At 39.7% G+C, this 13,465-nt stretch overlaps 1 protein-coding gene across 4 annotated transcripts in view; it reads right to left on the minus strand.

Moving 5' to 3' along the window:
* LOC107227674 (tubulin monoglutamylase TTLL4-like) overlaps positions 1-13,465 on the minus strand; it is a 101,399-nt gene that overhangs the window by 33,993 nt on the left and 53,941 nt on the right. Inside the window, exon 1 of one of the 4 annotated variants that reach the window (XM_015668889.2) lies at positions 4,724-5,036. The exons of the other annotated variants lie outside the window; for them this stretch is intronic. The gene's annotated coding sequence lies outside the window, so the exon portion shown is untranslated. Of the gene's footprint in view, positions 1-4,723; positions 5,037-13,465 lie in introns of those variants that run through there. 4 annotated transcript variants of the gene reach the window in all.

The raw sequence follows: 13,465 nt of genomic DNA on the forward strand, positions 1-13,465 counted from the left end.
TGACTTTGAGATAATCGAATTGTGTGATATTTTACACCAATGCAGTGTGAAACTTGGAATGTAGGTAGAATGGAGGTAAAAATTTATACATATAATATCCTAGGGATTTAGTAATATTTGTAAAATGGAAGGGACACGACACGTGATTTTCAATAACGTGAAAAATATATTTTATCATGAAATTTTTACGAGTCATGTAAGTCGGAATATGGAAAAGTCTGTTTTTTGATTTTTATATATTTTACCCCTGTACCCGTTTGAATTGCTCATAATAGTGACGAAAAATAAATTCAATTTCATTTTTCATTATTTAGTCATTTGGGTAATCGGCTAAAAATTTTGAACTTATTTAATAATTGGTAATTTTTAGTTTTCTATCGAATAAGATCTGAAAATCGATATGGTGATTTGAAAATCAAACGAACAAAATACAAAAAAACTAGGTCGTCGCTCGATTTGTAATAAGGTTCGACACTAAGTAAAGTTATACATTAAAAACTGTTAAAATTATCGAGATTTTTCAATCTACTAAATTTATTCCACATACAAAGTGAATTTCAATTTAATTGTTCAAATTACCTGCAATATACGATCATTATAGTCGGTATTAAATATATAATCAAACGAAAAGTTCAATTGGATGATGAAACACACACCATAAATTTTGATTCGAAAGTAATATGTGTTTACTATTTTTCTTTAGAATTTTGCGCAGGTTTATAGTAACAATTTTCGTAAAATAAGCTCGTTTCCATTAATTTTCTTGTTTGAAATTCTATCGCAGTTTCAAATACGGAATACATATCTGAAAATTTAGAGTAATTAGATTGTAGGTACGCGGAGAATTGAAGTTTATCTATTTTTTCCATTACCGCATACGTTGATTTTTTTTTTTAAATTTCTCGAGGCTAATTTTTAATAAATTTCATCTAATCAAACATGATCAATACTCTCTGCGCTTTCATACACGCTTCGCGCACACGCACGTTCCTCTACATACAGTCTGCATTTCCATGAAGGCAGCAACAGCAGCAGCAGCGATCTGTTATCCTGGTATTACAGCAAATGAGTACGTTTTTTCTAAATTAACAAAGAAATTAATTTGCAAAATTATTTTCGACTGTTTACAAACTGGGCGCGCATGCCCGAAATTCCAGTAGTAGAAGAAAATCAGTGCCTAACCCGACTCGCGCTTAGGCGTCAAATATACTCTTGTCAGTAGTAACGGTCAGTACCCGTTCAGACTCTCTTAGAGTCTAAAACTCTACACCGTTTAAAATAATCTCCAAATTCAAAGAATACATTTTTTTTTTTTTACCGGTGATTTGAAATTTTTATTAGAGTTGAAATATTATTGTTTCTTGAACAGATTTTAATTTTATAATAAAGCATTGTCAATTTTTTTCTCACCATTTTCCGTAAATCCACGTTTGTTTTACAAAGACTTTTGAGTTAGTATCAAATCCTATAAAAAGAAAAAAAAGAAAAAAGTAAAACCGCAAGTATTGTGTCACCTCAGTAAAATATTATTTAAAACGTAGTTTGTTCTAATTTTGTCTCATTGTCAGTGTAGTTTGTGTAATTCGCTAAATTCAAGATAGAATATGACAATAAGGGAAATAAAATATTTACCGAAAAACTTGAGCTACGATACGTTTCCACGAACCTTTCTAAGTTCATCTAATTTGACACAATGATTAGAAATTTTCAGTTTTCTTCGAGTTGTTTGAAATGGAACGATGCAGAGTGATCAGAAATTTGCATACAAACTTGATAAGTGAAAATGAATACGTAGCCGGTTTTCAGAATTCTATAATTCAATTTCCCTGCTGCGCAAGCTCCGGCAAAAAATCAAAGCGAACCTCGCTTTCACGAGGTCAAGAAGAAGCGGCGAACGAGTTTCCCAGAAGTCATGTTCGCCTAGTCGGCAGTTCCGACGGTGACGGAGTGCCGTAATTTCCGACGGACGCGAGGGATCTTTTCCGGATGGAAGGGTGATCGGATAAGGCGTGTTTCGAGGCGTCGCGACGCTCCCTGGCAAGCCCTGACGGGCTTTCGATAAGCGTCCACTTTCCGTTTCGACTTACCAACTTCAGGACCGTCGCTTGCGTGGCGCCGCGACGCCCGTCGTCGATTTCTACGCGCCTGGTCCGGCGTCCCGACGTCTGTCGACCTGCGACCTCGACGCGACGCAAACAGGTGCGACCGCAGGAAGAGCTTTCGAATTTCCAGGCGTCGCGACGCCTCGAACCTGGGCCATCCGTGTCTTCCCCGATGACGGCTGGCCCACCTGTCGCTCACCGCGTGTCGCGGCTCGCCCACAGCGGGCTTTTTTCACCGGGTAACAGCCGCGAGGCGGAGGTTTGATTACGGGAAAAGCTGCGCGGCGATTCGGTGCTGATAGGAAAGCTCCGCGCGAGGCGCGCGCGGTTCGAGGAATCGTCTGACCAACAATCGCCTTGACTACTTAGATTTATGACAGTTTCTCTTCAGCCTAGTCAGATCGAACTTGGTATTCAAATACGAGCCTATCAAATAATGGCTTGCAATTTGAAAAGAAGATTTACTTGATTTGAAATAAATTTTGATTCATTTTTAGTACAAAATTTGTTGAGTTTAAGTAGCTTGTGTGACGAATGTTTTTTTATTTTCAGGTGAAATCTTTAGGTTTCAAACAAATGTAAAAGAATTTTTGGCTTGGAGATTTGCTTTTCTTCGGAATCTCGAATTCAATTTTTTATTTTACGAATATAGATGTTGAATATTGGCGCGGATTTTGATAGAGTAGATTTGCAAATTTCAGAGTTTCGGAAACTGTATTTGCGAAATACATGTCGCAAAGTATAACAAAGTTAAGCTTATTGTTGACAAGAGAATCAAAAATTTTGAGAACCAGATACAAAAGGGAGTTACACCATCAGAAATGGAAACTGATAATTAATTAACATTGAACAACGGATTTGATCTTTGCCTCAAATCACTGATTCGTTTTTTTTTTTACCAGCGAAATTCGCTGGCTTTCCATTTTTCACACACAAATAATCGAAAAGGCCGATGAGTTTGTTTTGAAATAAGTTTTTCTTTTATCTATACAACTAATTTCGTACACCGAAATATAAATTTTCAAGGAAATCTGATAATAAGTATAACAATCATATACGGCTTCTAATTACTGTATAATTAACTTTTATAAACCTACTCAAACCCCTTCCGTGAACATCGATTCTTTTTCATCTCTCAACCATTTGAAAAAGCTGCATGCGAAGGTGAATAATTTTCTGCGTTTTCGATAAATATTTATACCAGTTGTAACGAGCAACAGTGTAAAAAAGCAGCGATTATCCGACGACTGGATTGAATTCGGTTCGAGGTCGTCGGCCGTTTAAGAGTCGATAATTATAGCGGAGGGAGACAATCCCGCGGGTGAATCGTGACCAGGACCCGCCCCTATGCAACCACTGCGGCGCCCTAGCGTCGCGACGCCAGACCCGGGCACCATCAGTCGACAGAGTATAATGACCGGTCCCTTGACACGTGAAAAAGCTGCGGCCGTCAGTCGAACGGGAACGACTGACGGGTTGAAGGTACAGGAGTTCAGAAGATCGAGGAGGATAAGGAGCGTCGGGACGCGTCGAGGTTCTTGGATTCGATCCGAGCGATATTGGCAAGAGCGCAGAGGCCGCGCCTCGGCGTCCTTAACGCCCAGGAAAACAATACCCGGTGAGAAGATTGCCAACGTCACCTTGACGAGACCGACGTCAAGCGTCGTTTTGACGGAGAATGTTAACAGGGAATAACGACTCGCAGAAAGTCTCCGGCGTCGCGACGCCCCCTCCGTATAGGTTCCACAGCGAAGCCGTACGCTTAATTATAGATTTTCCACACAACGGACGGGGATGAAAATAGATTCGACGCCCCACGCGCAGGCGTCGCCCGATCGCCTCGCCTCCCCGCAATCGCCGTTCGACGAGCATGCGTGTGTGCTCACAATCATTCTCAACCTCACGCACACGCGCGACACTTTTTTTTACCCAGCGATAAACACCGTTGGGATAAGCTGTTGACACGTGTCGAAGTGAAAAAAATTTACAACGTATATTGTCTGATGTATGTGGCGAGAAAAGGTCTTCACGAAAAGTTCAACTGTTTAATATTGCAATTTTCGACACCATGTTTCACTGTACTCGTCTTAAAATCTCTCGTAAGATTGAGAAATTTGAATTCGTACACAACTGTATGCATATATATGTATATATAGCGCAGACAGGACTTGATGAGAGAGCTTAATTGTGACGTTTCATATACGTAATCAAGATCCATACTTGACCAACGTTCTACTTTGCGCGACGTTACAATTAAACTCTTTTATAAAGTTATAACTGCGATATGTTCTGTGGATAATAAAAAAAGCTCAGTTCTGACGTAAAAAACGATCTTAACATTTTCGAGTTATCGACCGTTGGAGGATTATTGATAAGTAATTTTCGTAAAAAAAAAAAACGATCGTCAATCTCCAGTGACGAATTTCTATTTCTTCGGGTATTGTTTGATTGGTACAAGAAAAGCTCAGTACAGTTCAAAAATATTGAAAGAAACTGAACATAAGATAAAAAAAAAAAAGAAAAAAAAAATTAGCGTACAACAGCGTTTATCAAAGTCGTCGTGAAATTCCATGCAGTGGACGAAAAAAAAAAACAAAAAGCTCGATGAAAAGGTAGATTACCAGTTTAAAATCCTTGACAAGCACCGGTTCTTCATGTTTATTAGCCCACCGAACCCCGACGAGCTTTTCTTGGAAGGTGAGTTACTAGGAAAACAGGTGTACGAAATAGTCGAGACGATACTTTTCCCCGGTATTCGTTACACGTAAAAACTTAATCAATTCCCGAGGGTCGCCAACCCTCGGAAAGCTCCGAGGACTCGCGGTCGACGAGCGTCGCGACGTTCAACTAGGATATCATGCCTCCGCAGGCCGACCCAGAACGGTTTCGATCACCGCCTCGCGCTCACTCTCTTCTCCATGATTCCCGTCTCGCCTGAACTCGCTGGGTTTTACTACTGCAATGCGCAGTCGGCCTCGTAATACGGAGGAGTGCAGATACGAAAACTTTTCTGGACGTCGGCCAAATTTCGAGAAAGCTTTGTTTTCGTTACAGGAAAAGTAGCGAGGGGAGAGGGAATGACGAGGATTTGAAAAATGATCTATCCGCTTTTTTTTACACCCAAGCTAGCTGCTGATCAAGAATAGTTTATTACCGTGATCGGCGCATTTTCTCTTCTACTTCATGACAGGTATGATAAAAAGTTGAAGTAGAACATCTTTTCTTCTTTGAATAATTCTTTTATTTTGTATAGTTGCACGGGAAATTTTTACAGCTATACTCATTTTCCGAAGATCGAACAACATCGGGTTAATTGATTGATCAAGTTAGCCAGTTCGGTTAGAGTGTTTGTTTATTATTTACGGTGAATTCGATTTCACATTGCGAGGGCTTGTTTTGAATGGAAAAAATTTTTCTGAATAGTGTAAGGTATCGCTATAAAACAACGCTCGTATTCCGTGTTTCATAAGGATTCCAAACATCATTCGGGAAAAAAACGTAAGATTGAGACACCAAAAATTGCTACATAAAAAGATATTTAATTTCAAAGCTAAAAATTGAAGTTTGTAACATGTGTGGCACGATTTGGGCACTGCAATTTTTGTAAAACTTGGAAGGGTTGCTGCAGTGTTTTATACAATCGAATAGTTTTCGAAAATAGTTTTCTAGAATCAGTAGCTAAAATTGATGAGCCGTATTTCTCTTTATTATCTTCAAAATTGTACTAATTCAAATAAAATTCGATGCCCCCACCTTTGATACGAAAATCGTTTTTCCCTTCTCACCCTTTCGAATCCGATGAGACGGAGAGGGATACCCTTGAGCGTTCGCGGTCGACGAGCATCGGGATGCCGCACCAGGATAACATGGATGCTCAAGAGTGTAAGGAGCTTTCAAGAAGCTTCGACACCGCGAAGAATCGATGAAACAAGGGGCTGCGGTTCATTCATTGGGGTAGCGACGCCCACGACCCTCCGAAACTGAGGGTCGGTTGGAGCCGAGACGAAGAACTAGGGTTTCATCAGGTGCAAGTGTTGGATGGCCCCGGATTTCATCCCCTAGCTTCTCCGATTCAGGCGAGGGGTTGGAACCGCTTCGCGACGCCTCGTCACCGGTTTAAGCTCGGCATGAATGAGCGAGGAAATAACATTAAGGTCGACAGGACGTTTGGAGCTCGCGGTCGACGAGCGTCGCGACTTCCGACCAGGAAAGCAGCCGTCCCAGGAAGCTTTGACTCTCGCAAGAGCTTTTCCATCCCTCTGTTCAACCGCGAAGCTAGAACCCGTCTGAGGGAGGCTGCACGTATTAAAAGGACGGAAGAAACCCGAATTCTCCCGAGACTCGTGGTCGGTCAGCGTCGCGACGCCGTATCAGGAAAGCACGGCTTTGTAGCGGGTCGTTTGGTAGGCGAATCGAAAATGAATAACTCGTTCAACTTTAACTCGGACGTAAATTTTTTTAAAAAGTATCTTTCGAAGCGAAAATATGACAGCAGGATTGTTTTTTCATCAATATCGAATGTTACTTCGCTCCCAAGAACTGTGTTTTCAGAATACATAGATTCCGTAGAGCTCAGGTGCTTTGGTACCCTTATTATGGAATTTTATTAGACATTATGGGGTTTGATGAAACTTCACATAATTGCAGAGACTTCGTGTAGATACACAGTATAATATAAAATTCTAAAGTCTTCGCGAAACGACATAAAATTTGAAGAATTTCGTGGTCTTCGTAAGTCTTTATAAAGCTCAATAATACGACTTACTGTTAGACAATATCAGAGAGCTTGCAAAAATGTTTTGATCCTTCAAGGATTTTACACGAAATTTCAAACACCGGTATTCACTGAATTTCTAGAACGATTACAACCTTCGAAACCTAACGACGACTTTTGTTTGTACCGATGTTGAATGAAAGAGACCGCAAGCTCCCCCCGCGATTCTCCGACTGTCGTAAAAAGCTTCCGCTCCACTTGTCGGTCCCAACCTTCGGGGCTCGCGGTCGACAAGCGTCGCGACGCCGTACCCGGAGAACATGAAATTCGAGTCAAGAACGCTGAGCTTTCGACGTCGAGAGCCCGTCAGGAGGCTAGCGAAGCGTTGAGAGGACGCAACAAGTTGTCGTTGAAGGTGACGGTGCTTGAGGTGATTCCGTGATAATACTTCCGGTTTCGATTGGCCGAGGGTGTGATTGTCCGGAGGTTAGGAGAGGACGACACGTATAACAAACGCCGAGGGGCGTCGGGACGCCGTTAAAAGACGCCTGCCGGAAGTGGCAGAGGTTCGAACAGCGGGATACATTATCAGGATAACATGAAAGCTCGTTGGGTGAATTTGTTATTGCAAACATGGAGGGGAGCTTGCGACGTCGAGTGTCGATCACAAGAGTGAGTACAAGCAATGAAATTCCCGTTTCGAGAAAGCCCCTGGAGAGCGAGCTTTCGATCCGAGAAATTCACCCGCGTGGGCAACATTTATCCAGTGACAATTTCGCGTGAGGTCAGCCCGATGAAAAACTATCCATCAAGACTTCAGGAGGCCGGTGGAGCCAAGACGACGACGGAGACGACGACTTCTATAAGCAACCGTCTAAAACGCGTCGACGACGATCCTCTCCGTCTAATTTCAGATGCTTGTTTCAAGCTTCGCGGATCTCTTCGTACGTTATACGGTTATTTATTTTTAGAGTATATTCATTACGCTTTTTATAACTCTTTGTTACACGTTTTAACTGTGCAAATAAAGAGCTTTGTCCGCACGTTGTATCAGGTTTCTTGTTTCTTAAAATAAACAAATGAAACACCCGCTATTCTCGTTATTTGTGAATGTGAAAATTTTTAGGCAACTTTTTATTTCCGAAAAGAAAACTCTGATGCGACTCGGCCAATGCGGAAGAAAAAGAAAAAAATTGAAGGAAAAATTTAAAACTGCAACCAATTCGAAGCTTTCGTGTCAAAATTTCGATCAATGATCAAAATTCAAAATTTCAAAAAGTGAACATCTCGTATGGTTTCAACTTCAAATGTTTTCTCAAAATTTTCCTAGACAAATGCTCCGATTTACTTGGACAATTTTTAGTAACTAAGTCGGATTATTAAAAATCTGATGAAATTCAACACAATGGTTTATATGATTTTCGACTATCCAGAATTTGGACCTGGGACCTTTCAAAAAATTGAAAAATGGAAACTGTACACTATTTTCAATGAACGAAACACATTTTTGTAGCACATTAGTTTTCTAGCTGTTACCGTAAAGTCTAGTATCCGTTACTATTCATTCTCATTACAGTGCTTCTCGTACAGTTGTGCGCAATTAATTTAGCAATCGCCACACCCAGCGGATAGTTTCTGGGTGTCAATGCACGTCGTCGGCACGAAGCAGGCGTCACTCTACGCTCATATTATATGTCACGTTGATAAACACTGTTTGGCATTCAAGATCCAACGTCTGGTATTTCACCTGGGAATAACCCGGGTCATTCCACATGTTTCCGGCTCAACGATCAGCTCACGCCTGCCTACGCGCCAGCTAAACCGTATTCAGAGTTTGGACACACACACACACACACACACACACACGCACACATATCTAGAGGATTCTACAAGCTACATTTGAGTATATCTATAGCCAGTATCTGTCGCCTTCGGCTTAGTGACCGAAATATCTGTCTTACTAAATCTCTGATCAATTTCAAAAGCTCGTTTTCCATTTTTCTTCCCCCTCGCACGCTTCGCATATTATACTTGTCAGATTTTTCAGTATTAAAGCGATCTTTCACGTCGTTTACATTCAAATTTACCCTATAATTCTACGAATTGAATAATTGAAGCCGGATTAATGAAAATTAATACAAAGTGTAGGCGCTTCGCTGGCTTTATAATCGACGAGTGTTGATTTAAACGCGATTTAATTGATGTCAAAATAATACACACCTAATTGTACCTACGAAGCGTTATAAATATTTGCACATAATTATTCTAAACGATATGTTTAAACTAGAATTAGTAATGTACGTAATTGAACACGTGACGCACGCGTGTAAAAAAAATTCTGAGAATACAATAAAACGTACGTAATTCCGGCGCGTGACTCTATACTTAAATCGTCCCGAGTTCATTGATTAGGCGAAATTGCCTTTGGCTTTTTTCTAACCGTACATTTATACATATACGTATATATATATATATGTGGTGTAATAAATTAAGAGCGCGGACTCGAAGAAATTTCGGGCTTCGCGCGCATTGAACCGTGGAACAATCAATTTAACGGACCTTTGGGGAGGATCGCACCGGGTTGATACGTAGATTAGGCACCGGGAAGTTTCAAGAGATTCCCCGAGGTGCCGTACAACCAATATCGCGGGGTTAGAGAGGCTCGATAAATCAGTGTGTATGAGCTTGAAAATGCGGTTAAAATCCACGCCGCAACGCTTTATTGTGCCTCAAGTTCGGTCACGTGCAAGTTGAAACCGAACCCCGTCAGTACTACAACGGGCATTCCATGCCAATTCGACCGGTGCTCACTTCGACCAGTTCGGATGCAGGGTAATTTAAATTTTTTTCTATTTTTTCGGTCGTTCTCCCAATTCCAAAACTTGGTTTGTGTATTTTTCAAGCTCTGATAATATTTACAAATTTTTTAAATCTTTTGCAAGTAAATTACGAAAATCATCGATGGTTATGCAATACGTGACAATGATTTTTAGAGTTTATATTGGAAGTAGAGGAAAGAATTTTATGCTATGGATTTTATGTAATCGTTTGTAACCGATATTATGACTGTTATTATAATTTTACAATGATCGATGTATAAGTGATGTAGTTATATAATAAATATAAGATTCTTGTAGAGAAATCAATTATTTTTTTTCAATCGATCCTCTTAGAAATTATCAAATAGAAGAGAATATTCGTAAATTCGAATACAACGACTTGAGAAAAAAGAAATTTAGTTTAGATCATGCATTGATAAGGGGAAAGAAAACCGATCAAACATTCGATTCTATATATATATATATATGTATGTATGTATGTATATGTATATAACACGGTTGAAGGATTTATCGACTTTATAAGAAATGATTTTTTCACTCAAAAAAATAGTGATCAAAGTAAAAATATTCGTGTTCCAAAGTGAAACCATACTTATTTTACTCAACGAAACATTTCATTCGCCGTATTTGACGGATTAAAAATAAGTTGATCAGGAATTTCAAAGTTTCCTCAAACGAAGCATCGATATCTTCAAGTTCTCGTCCACAATTCAACTTTTTTTAATTTTTGTATTTTTGAAGAGGTCTTCGTAGCTGAACAACGTGAAAATCTGACGAGTACTACCCAACTTACGATAATCTCGTGGTACAATCGATAAAGAGTGTCGTTTCTTGACAAAAGCAGCCTTCCTAAACGTTGATACACGTGTAAAGTTGTGCCGGAATGCCCCATACGAATTGGAAGTCAACAGGGAGGCAGGGCAAATGCACGTCTCGAATCGAAGGAATGCCCGCGAGTTGAAAGATCAGGCCCAGTCTATCGTTTCGCTATGCCCCATCTATAGGGGCCTCACAGTTCGACGGGTAAACATTAATCTGGTAACTTCGGTGCACCTTATCGAGTCTTCGACGTCTCGAAACGAATTTCTCAAGTGTATCCTGCCGTGTATTTGTATAAAGGGACGTGTGTGCAGGTATATAAATAAATATATGTGTATGTTTTTTTTTTTTTTCGAGCGCATGCTTTCAACGATATTTTATTTACACGCATACGTGATTGTTTGTAAGTTGCTCAAACATGGGATTCATACGCTCGGCTTATTTCACACACGTATAGCGTACAGTTGTAAGGCTTAAGTATGGAATTTATTCCTCTCGTTCGTTACCCTCTTACAGCTACCTATAAAACCTCTTGTAAAACGATTCGGGCGACGCGACGTCCCAGAAGCAGAGAGAGAGAGAGAGAGAGAGAGAGAGAAGGGGGAAAAAACAACACAAAAACAAATAGAAGATTAAGAAACAGGAATTGATGAGGACCGAGCACTCGTTAGCCGAGGAAGCGTGTTGGGCGCTTCGTTTGAATTTTTATCCGATTACAGGTTAAATAAATGAATTAACAAATGAATATTATAGCGTGCGTATGTGCGTGTCGATGTGTGTAAATTCACTCGTGCGTTATTCCAAATATGACCAAATCGTGTATGCATAGGCGTAGGAAAAATCCCGAATACGAAATTAGTTTATTTATGGGTAATTAAAAAGTTTGTTCACACGTAGAATCAATATTTTATCTTTGCTAAGAATCCAGGTAAAATTATTCCGTTATAATCGAGAAGTGAAATTGAAATCACTGGAAATTATGATCACATCGGTCAACGCAAGAATTTTGAGTCACGGTTCTAAGTGTCAAATTTTGATTTCATCCGCGTGATTGATAAGAGAAAAAATAATTTTATTACACAAAGTTTGCTTTTTATTTCAACGTGCTGCTTACCTGCTGATTTATATACACTATAAATTAAAAAACTTTAAGACTTATTCATAAGCGTAAAAAAGACAAAAGCAAACTTTGTAACTAATAAGCGAAGATTTTTTTTATTCTTCGTTGTATGGAATGAAAATTTATTTATTTGAATATAAACTCGATAAAAAAAAAAAAAAAAATTGTCTTTGTCGACTCGCGTTATAATTCGAAATTTTCCCTATAATACATTTAACAGCCTGACTTTAGGACATATTGAGCTTTCGATTCCCAGTCTGGGTTTTGGGCGATGCGTACATGCGAGTATAATTTTGCTTGAACCGTAAATTTGCCGCCGTCGGCGACGGACAAACTCCGTTTCAATTACGGCAATATCTCAAGGACAATTTCCGAATGTCATTTCATGGGCGTCGTAATTACGTAATTTCATCTTCGTATCCAGGACGTAATACAGAAGAGAAATTGAAAAAACGCTCGCATTGTACGCGTGAAAGAGAAGATTAAATTCGAGAAAATGAAAAAAAAACAAAGTTGCACCTAGAAACAAAATGTGTGGAAAAAATGGACAATCGAATTTTTCTCATATAATAATCGTACCGTAATTTGCGCGTCGAAAAAAGTCTTTAAAGTCACGGAGAAAATATATCTCGGGGTAAAAAAATTTAAATCAGACTTGTAACATTGACGTAGATATTGTTTTGTTTGTGATTTGTACGATAATTTCTAGCTAGTCTGACGATACGTTAAGCGTTGAAATTGCGGCGATATTAGATTCGATAATAATTTCTTCAACGAATAAAGCTCTGTTTACAAAAAATGATACTCGGATTTCAGTACAGAACGATTTAAATCGAAGTAATTATCCAATTGTTGTTCAATACCACACGTTCATTGTTTAACTGTACGATTTATTTACTTATTTATCCTTATTTATTTATTTCTTTATCATAGTAAACTTTCTTTCTCGATTACTGTGTACATTTATGAGTACAACGAACCGAGCGAGCTGTCTCCATCTTTTCTCTCTCTCTCTCTCTTTCTCTCTCTCTCTCTCTGTATCTCTCAGTCTCTCCCTCCGGGAAGAAATCTACACGCGGATAAGAACCGGAGAAGAAAAAAGAGAAATGGGAAGCTCAAAGAGTAAAAGATAAAACAAGATAAGAGGAAAAAATGAAATGAAATAAAAATAGAAAAAAAAAAAAAAAAAAACAAACCTTGAAAAGAAGATGGGGTAAAAAAAATTGCCGTGGGCGATGCGAGCCGACCGGTATACGTACGAGCCTTGACGCGAGGAGGCAAAAAAGGCAAAACCCGAAATGAAAAAAACAAAAAAAAAAGAAGGAAAAAAAAAGAAAAAACCGCGGACCGCGACGACAGTGATACTTCGGTCGTATAACTACTTGTCGGTGAGATTCCGTTCGGCGAGAACGCCGACAGTCGGATATGTAGGTACTCGAGGAGAGGAAGAAAAGAGGAGAGGCCGCAACGGCCGAGGAAACCGAGTGAAAGAAAAAAAAAAAAAAAAAAAACAAAGAAAAAGGAACGAAATAGCCATAAACTGGGCCCGAAGGCCCTTCTTCGCCCCGGCGATCGGGAGAATCCGGCCAATCCCGAGGCTCCGATTTCAAAGAAGGCGTGTACGATTACTCGAGGTAGACGTTCTCTTACTCCGGGTCAACCAATCGCCGGCTAAACTTTAGCTCTTGGTCCTCTTTCGGCTCGCTTGTAACGGCCAATCGTCGAGATCACTTCGCTTGCCCGATATGCCAGAGCGGATTGCATTTCGAACGGTGAGAATAACGAATTTAAGCGAGATTATATCGAAGAAAAATATGATGATCGTGATTTTTTTTTTTTTTTTTTTTAATTTATCGAACGATTTAATTGT

The sequence above is a fragment of the Neodiprion lecontei genome, chromosome 1, assembly GCF_021901455.1.
Source record: "Neodiprion lecontei isolate iyNeoLeco1 chromosome 1, iyNeoLeco1.1, whole genome shotgun sequence".
Classification (NCBI taxonomy): domain Eukaryota; kingdom Metazoa; phylum Arthropoda; class Insecta; order Hymenoptera; family Diprionidae; genus Neodiprion; species Neodiprion lecontei.